The sequence below is a fragment of the Oryctolagus cuniculus genome, chromosome 2 (genome assembly GCF_051225735.1).
Source record: "Oryctolagus cuniculus isolate XC-2025 breed Fujian yellow rabbit chromosome 2, ASM5122573v1, whole genome shotgun sequence".
Lineage (NCBI taxonomy): Eukaryota > Metazoa > Chordata > Mammalia > Lagomorpha > Leporidae > Oryctolagus > Oryctolagus cuniculus.
The window spans coordinates 89305632-89313830 of NC_142868.1; the positions used below are offsets into that span (position 1 = coordinate 89305632).

General features: G+C 50.0%; 1 long non-coding RNA gene across 2 annotated transcripts; it reads right to left on the bottom strand.

The window, feature by feature from the left end:
- Positions 1 to 248: 248 nt before the first annotated feature.
- LOC149127881 (uncharacterized) lies at positions 249 to 6459 on the bottom strand. Of its 2 annotated transcripts, XR_016229618.1 has the most exons (4): positions 6362 to 6459; positions 6019 to 6135; positions 5594 to 5883; positions 249 to 689 (listed from the first exon to the last, which is right to left on the bottom strand). It is a non-coding gene; the product is annotated as an uncharacterized LOC149127881 (long non-coding RNA). The 2 variants fall into 2 exon arrangements; XR_016229617.1 differs by lacking the exon at positions 5594 to 5883.
- Positions 6460 to 8199: the final 1740 nt, after the last annotated feature.

An 8199-nucleotide genomic window follows, 5' to 3' on the forward strand; every position in this document is an offset into this window, starting at 1 on the left:
AGAACCTGCCCACAGAACTCTCTAGATGTGCTGGCTTTGGGTGAGCCCATGGAAGGAAGGAGAATTGACTCTTCTAGTTACATTTTTTACATATTCCTGAGTCAATTTTAAATATTTTCACTTCCCCATGGTGGGGAGACCATTCATCTAGGTTTTCAAATTAATTGGAATTACATTACGTGTAATATTTTCTTAATATGTTTCATTTTAATTTTTTGTTTTTCCAGCTTTATTGGAGTACAGTTGACAAATAAGTAGTGGGTATATTCAGATTATACAAGGTGACGTGACACACGTGTGCATCGTGACATGACTACCATAATGAAGCTAATTTCCAAACCCATCACTCCATCACCTCTCAGAGCTGCCTTTGTTTGGTGGCGCAAATACTTAACATCGATATTAAGGTCAACGTGCTTGATATTTAATTTGAAAATACTTGTGCTTATGAAATGCAGGTAGGCAGAACAATGTTTCCCCAAAGATATCCGCGTCCTGACTCCCAGGAACCAAGCGTGTGACCTCTGTGGTGGAGGGGTTGCAGATGCAATTAAGTCAAGGATCTGGAGAGGCACCGATGATCCCGGAGTAGCTGGGTGGACCCTGCCCGGGATCGCAGCAGGGCATGGAGGCCCAAGAGCAAACAGGCACAGAAGCGAGAGGTTGGGGTGATGTAACGCAGGGGGTCACTAAAAAAAATGCAAGAGGCTTTCAGAATCTAGGAAAAGCAAAAAGAAGGCTTCTCCCACGGAGCCTCCGAGAGAAGCCAGCCCAGCCCACTCCTCAATGTTAGCCTGAGGAACTGGTTCCAGACTCTGACCCTCGGAACCAGAAGAGAATGAATTTGTGTTGTTCTAAGCCACCAGGTTGTGGTATTTGTTATACTGGCCCTAGGAACAAAACTCACAGTTTTGTTTTGTGTCATATCTAATGCGTTGTACTCCTTGGTAGTCTTTTCTTCTCTCTTAATTTTTTTGTCATCTTTACCAAAATTCAGTCTGCTTTTATTCTTTTGTTTTTCTGTTTATTTTGTATTTTTAAAGAACCCACTTTTTATTGCATCTAATTTACTTGTTTCTACATTTGTCTTTGTTAATTGTTACCTCTGACTTTCCTTTTATATGTATTTCTCTTTTTTAAAGATTTATTTATTTATTAGGAAGGCAGAGTTACAGAGAGGCAGAGAGGCAGAGAGAGAGAGAGAGAGAGAGAGAGAGGTCTTCCACCCGCTGGTTCACTCCCCAGATGGCTGCAATGGCCGGAGCTGTGCTGGTCTGAAGCCAGAAGCCAGGAGCTTCTTCCAGGTCTCCCACCTGGGTGCAGGGTCCCAAACACTTGGGCCACCTTGTACTGCCTTCCCAGGCCACAGCAGAGAGCTGGATCGGAAGTGGAGCAGCTGGGACTCAAAGAGGCGCCCATAAGGGATGCTGGCACTGCAGGCAACAGCTTTACCAACTAACCACAGGGCCAGCCCCTGTATTTATTACTTTCTCTTATTAAATTCCATGTAGCATCATTTACTTTTCATTTCTTCTTCTTAAGAAAGTCATTTATGGGCCAGCGCCGTGGCTCAATAGGCTAATCCTCCACCTAGCGGTGCCGGCACACCAAGTTCTAGTCCCGGTCAGGGCGCCGGATTCTGTCCCGGTTGCCCCTCTTCCAGGCCAGCTCTCTGCTGTGGCCAGGGAGTGCAGTGGAGGATGGCCCAGGTGCTTGGGCCCTGCACCCCATGGGAGACCAGGAGAAGTACCTGGCTCCTGCCTGCGGATCAGCGCGGTGCGCCGGTGGCAGCATGCCGGTGGCAGCACGCCTGCGATGGCAGCCATTGGAGGGTGAATCAACGGCAAAGGAAGACCTTTCTCTCTGTCTCTCTCACTGCTACTCTGCCTGTCAAAAAAAAAAAAAAAGAGAGAAAGTCATTTAAGCACATGAGTCATCCTTTCAAAATCGGTATTACCAACTTTTGTCAATTTTGATATGCAAAGTTTCAGACTTAATAAGTTTAAACAGTCTATAATTTTAATTATTCTTTCTTGTCCATCAGTTTTGACTTTTTTTTTTTTTTTTTTAGAAAATTGTTTTAAGTTTCGGAGAGTTTCTTAAGATCTCAAGTTTCTAAAGTGTCTGTCAAGTCAGATTTTTATTACTACAATGAAATACCCAAGGCAGGTTCCTTATGAAGGAAGGAGGTGTAGTTCAGCACGTGGTTTTGGAGGTTCACAGTCCAAGACTGAACAGCCCCGTTGGCTGTTCTTGTTGGCAGAGCAGCTCCGAGCACCACAGGGCAAGAAGGAGCATGGGTGTCTCTCCTTATAAAACCACCGTAATCCAATCAAGGGGCTCTGCTTCAGTGACCTAATCCAACTTAATCACTTCCCAAAGACCCTAACCTTTCAATACCGTAGTCGGATTAAGCCTCCACCTTCTCGGTATCATGAACATAAGATTTTGAGGTTCAAACCTTTAACACCGGAGCCTTTGGGGAACACCCAAACTAACATCCAAAACCCATCAGCAAATATTATTCTGTTAGTAAATCTAATGTTCACACATGGTGGGCAGCAACATAGCCAAGGAACTTCTTAAAAGGGTCTTCAGAAAGCTTATGGAAAACACGTATTTGGGAAAAAGAAAAGCTACGTATAGATCTCAAAACATTTTGCGCTAAAGTAAATGTATCTTCTAACTCTACTTTCTAAGAACTCTTTGGGCTGTGTGTGTGCCAGCGGACTTTTGCTGGTTTTTCATTGGCCTTTGGGAAAAGCAGCATCTCTGTTTGGCAGGAATGCATTTGGATCCATAACTGGGGGATCCCATTCCTTAATTCCGCCCTCTATTCTCAGTGTCCTTACTTCTATCGTGACAAGGAGTTCTGCCTTTGACAGGCGTGAGGGTTTCAGGACACAGAAGGACACGATGGTCTTCACATCTTTAGCAAGACCTAGGAAAATGGCGTATGGAACAGGAGGGGACAAGAATGGATGCAGGTGCAGGTAGGAGCCCTGCCCCCGCCCCATGCAGAAAAGGAGAATTCCTGAATGAAGCCAAGCTCTGAAGGCAGAAAGTAAACGCAGGGGAGGCCCTCAGAAACCATGCAACCCAGCCTTCCAAACTCAAGGCCATCTAGCAGACAGAGAAAACCTACCCAGGGTCACAGGAGCAATCAACAACAAAGGAAGGGACGCAAATCCAAGCCCCTCGACTGCCAGCCTCAGGCCATCTGCATGGCACTGTGCCATGGTGTCAGAGACACCAGGGTCAAGGACAGAGTTCTGTACACTTCCTTGCCCCTTCTGCACAGGTCTCTCAATCTCTTCATTCTCTCTCTCTGTCATTAAGGACCATTCAGGAAGGTGATGATGTCCTTGTCCAAAAGAATCGGTTGGACCCTTCCTTGCTGAGGCACTGATAAGGTGTTGTTCCAATGCACTCGGGACACTGGCCTGCCCAGACAAGACATGGTACTATCTGGGGGCACTGGAGATGAAGCCCATCATTCCCAGGGTACACAGAAGATACAGCATGGGCTAAAGCAGACAGAAGCTCAATGAGCCATGCCCTTTTGACAAGTCGTATCTCCAAGAGACACGGTCTCTGATGATGCTTTGTTCTCACTTTGACTTCTGGTGTCTCCAAAGGATATTCTCTTCACTTCCCAGCCTCTGGTTCCTTTAGGAGGATGTGGCAACACTGAAGTGACATCTCAGGGGCTGGCACTGTGGTGCAGTGGGTTAATGGCCTGGCCTGAAATGCCGGCATCCCATGTGGGCACCGGTTCGAGACCCGGCTGCTCCACTTCCAATCCAGTTCTCTGCTATGGCCTGGGAAAGCAAAAGATGGCCCAAGTCCTTGGGCCCCTGCACCCATGTGGGAGACCCAGAGGAAGCTCCTGGCTCCTGGCTTCAGATCAGCACAGCCCTGGCTGTTAAGGCCAACTGGGGAGTGAACCAGCAGATGGAAGACCTCTCTCAATAAATAAATAAATAAAGTGACATCTCAGTGCCTTGTGCTCCAGAAAGTGACCAAAGACTTAAAAATAGCTGGTAATGAGCTCTCAGATAACTGGCAGGGGTGCAGTTAGTCATGGCTGGCCAGCATGCACCTCTGGGTAGACCAGGCACTAAACCAGCTCCACTCCTCAGAAGGCAGGCAGTGGAGAGGCTCAGACCCCTTTGCAGCAGCTGGGAGGATGGAACAGGTATGAGGGCGTCACTCACCACTCCCTGAGACAGACTGGACCACTGTGGACACAGAGGGCCACAGCCCGGGTTCTAGAACACAGTAGGCGTGGCGGCTGAGGTCGCATCCAGGCCTCTCCTCTGTAATCTCTGTAATCCCCATGTCTCTCCTCTCCCAAGGTGTCCCTGAAAGAGGAATGGCCCAGCCAAGCAGAGGGCAGCAATACCAGAAAATACATCACAGGTGACTGCTTCAAAGGAATTGAAAAAGGTGACATTTTCCATTACGGCCCAGTGTGTCGGCGCTAATACTCCCCTTCTCCTAACCACAGGCTCCCCTCTGCCCCCCGCAGAACCCGCGACTTCACTTCTAATAGGTCCCGTGGAGGAGCCTCAAGGAGAGCTTTTGTCTTGCTGACACATCTTATTTCCTCTCTTGTTGGCATGGAGAAGGCTACTTTGTTTGTGTCTGATTCCAGCTGGGCCACAACGGGGTCCTGTGTGATGAGCTGAAATGGCTGGATGATTGCACCCAACGTGGCCGGCCTCTTACGCTAACCCTGTCTGCCTCCGCTGCACACCCGCACTCCCCACAGCACTGGGGCCCAGGAACCTTGCAGGGATTTCAGCTGAGCGCATGCTGTACACGCAAGGGTCATGAAAACCTTGCGCCTGCCTCGTGTCCTTACGGAGTGAGGGGAAGAAAGTAATGACCTTGCAACGTGCACTCTCCTACAGCAACTCTTTCTAGGCCATGGGCACTCATACAGGAGCCGGTGACAGAGCAAAAAGCACACAGGAGGCCACTGCAAAGGCTGTAGAAAACCGAATTGTAAAGGTCTTAGTGCCTAAGACTGTTGACACGCATGCAAATGAGGGGTCTTCAAGAAGTTCATGGACAAAGCATATTGTGCAAAAACTATGCATGGCTTTCAATTGCTTTGCAGTAAAATAAAATCATCTTTCAATGCCATTTTTCCATGAACTTTGTTTTAAAGTATTTGTTTACTCACTTGGGGGAGAGAGAGAGAGAGGGAGAGAGGGAGAGAGGGAGGGGGGGGGAACTGAGAGCTCTGATCCACTGGTTCACTCCTAGAACGCCCACGAAGCTAGGACTGGGTCAGGCCAAAGCTGAGAACCAGGAACTCAATCCAGGTCTTCCACATGGTCAGCAAGGACCCAATCACTTGGGCCATCACCGCTGCCTCCCAGGGTCTGCGGGAGCAGGAAGTTGGAATCAGAAGCCAGACTCCAGTGCCTGGGAATCGAACCTGGGCTCTGAAGTGTAGACTGCAGGAGCCATAACTGGTGGCTTAACACCTGCCCTCCAGGAACCTTCTGTGGCACCATGTACATGTGGGAACCAGAGGGAGTCTCACGCACACGTTCTCTGCACAGCAGAATTCAGCACCCACCTTGTCCCAGGAGCCTTCTAGGTGCTGGGAATCTGCCAGCGAGCAGCCGTTGAAACCTGCACAAGTCCCTGCCCATGGGGAAGCCACTTCCTACTGCTCCGAGAAGCAGCGCTGAAACCAGTGAGTGAGCCAGTGGCATCACCTTTCCACATGGTTGTTTCTTAATTGACCAAACGGGACCGGCAGCACGGGCTGCCTGGGGGGCTGTTGAGCCTCTTTGTCAAGTGCCACACAGATGTTAGCTATCGTCGTTAATATTTTCACAGCCTGGATCCCACAGAGCAGCGCTCCTAGGAGAAGAAGGCAACTGAAACGTGATTATCCCAGTCCTGCCTGGCAGGGGCCGGCCAGCAGCAGCCTCAGACTCAGAACCTGCCCAGGCTGATTTGGGGTCTCCATTGACTTCCCTGCTCACCCCCACTCACCTTGGCTATGGGATCTGCCGCAGTGAACTCTGTGATCAACCGCTTATTACTCCAACAGCCTGGAGAGCACACTCCCTCTCGCATTCAATTACTGATCCCAGCGCTCATAGAGTGATGCTATTTCACAGGTATTTAAGAACCATTAAATTGAGAGGGATAAACCGTGAATGAATAGGAATGAATGAATAAGGGCCCTGGGAGTACTACTGCTCCATGTGATGCATCGTTATCCCATCACACCCTAAAAAAAGCACAAATACATAGTCTTTCCTAGGGGATGCTGACCTCCAAGCTTCTAGTTACCCTCCATACCTTCCCGAAAGATCCCAGGAGACGGTCTTACCAGGGCCTCCGGTGCATGGATCCTGAAGTCAGACCCGGCCCCCAGCTCCACCACCTACTCACTGATACCCACTGATTTCTCCGTGGGCCTCATGCACTTCCTGCATTTATAGCATGGAGCTAATTGCAGTTAGTTTGGTGCTTGTTGAAGCTATTACAACAGAAAAACTCCCTGTAAAGGGCAGAGATCCTAATACCGAGTAGATGCATGATAAAAAGCAGTGATAACACGAATGGTGAGTTTATGGGCCAGATCATATTCTAAGGGCCGCACACATATTCCCTCATTTAATCCTCCAAATACCACTGCAGGTAGGGAACTTAAAGGAGAACAAACATAAAGAAATGTGAGTAGAATATGATCGACGACTACTTAAGTCAAAGAAAGCTATGGTACAAAGGTGCCAAATAGGAGCCCCAGACATCAGCTGCTAAGTCCCACCTTCTGAATTCAGGCTCCACCCATTTCTGTGGATATGATAAAGGCAACTGGGGCAGGCACTGGGCCTCGCAGAAAAGACCCTGCTTGGGACACCCCGCGCCCCATTTACCACAAGGCCTGGGTTTGAGTTCAAGCTCTGTTTCCAATTCCAGCTTGCTGCCAATGTGTGCCTGAGAAGCAGCAGGTGAAGGTTCAAGTATTTGAGGCCTGCCCCCCACGTGGGAGGCCTGGGCGGAGTTCCTGGCTCCTGGCTTCCACCTGGCCCAGCCCCAGCTGCAGCGGATCTTTGGGAAGAGAGCCAGTGCGTGGTAGCTGGTTTTGTGTCTGGCTGCCTGTCTTTCACATACATAAAATAGAACGCAGGGCATCTAAGGGCCGTTCTGAACCTTAAAAGAAGGCTCCGCCCAATGCCTGGGAGGAGTTGCTGGCCTTGCAGGGAAGAATCTAAAGCTTTGAGATGATAGGAACCACACAAACACCCTGGGCTCTGGGGAGGAAACACTGGAGGGACACACCCAGGCACCGTGGGCAAATGTCAGCCGTTCCAGAAGCCAGTGGCCCCAGAAAGGCACCTCAGCTCCAAGCCGAGAGTCAGCCGGGGCCCGGGGAGCCCTGGGCTCCTAGCAATGATGTCTTTCGGCCAAATGTGTGGCCCGGTGACCAGGACAGGGACGGCTGCTTCTTGGGATGAACCCTTGGCTTGATTCAAGAGGAGCCAGACAGAGAGCTGGTTCTGATGGCGGCTTCTCCTCTCTCCTGCAGCAGGCTTTGTGCAGGGGCTCGGCCAGCTCCGTGGTCATCTGCCCGGGCACCCGCCTCTCTCCCTCCCCGACCCCACAGCTCTGCAGAGGCGGATGCTCATGCGAATCCCCTGTGCCTCCGCCCCGTCCCGCCCCGTCCCCTGGTGTGGATTTGTGCAGCCAAGGAACCTCTGTTGGGGGCGAGAACCAAACTGCAGCCTGCCCCCAGAAAGCGCCACGGGCCGGGTGCAGCTGTGGGCTGCTTGTGAGCCTTCCCGCGTGCAATAACCTCTCATTATATTTTAATGTTGTTGTAACTTTATGGCTTAATCAGTATTTGCAATTTGTTAGTAGCCCGGGCGGCCATAAAATTGTTTTTCAGGTACTGAAACATCCCATCAAGGTTTATAAAGCAGTGGGTCTTAGTTTATCACGCCCATAAAATGCCCTGGCAATTTGACAGATATAATAACTTTTTTTATCAAGTGTCTAATTTGAGAGGAAATTAAGCCATACGTTACATAGAGCCTGTGCTGGCCTTGGGAGCTTCTTCCACTTCCCCGTCTCGCGGGGACGCTCCTCTCCTCACCCCATCTGTCCTCGTAGCCGACTGCAAGATGCCACACTTGCCCCTTGCACAGGAACTCCCCTGCAGAG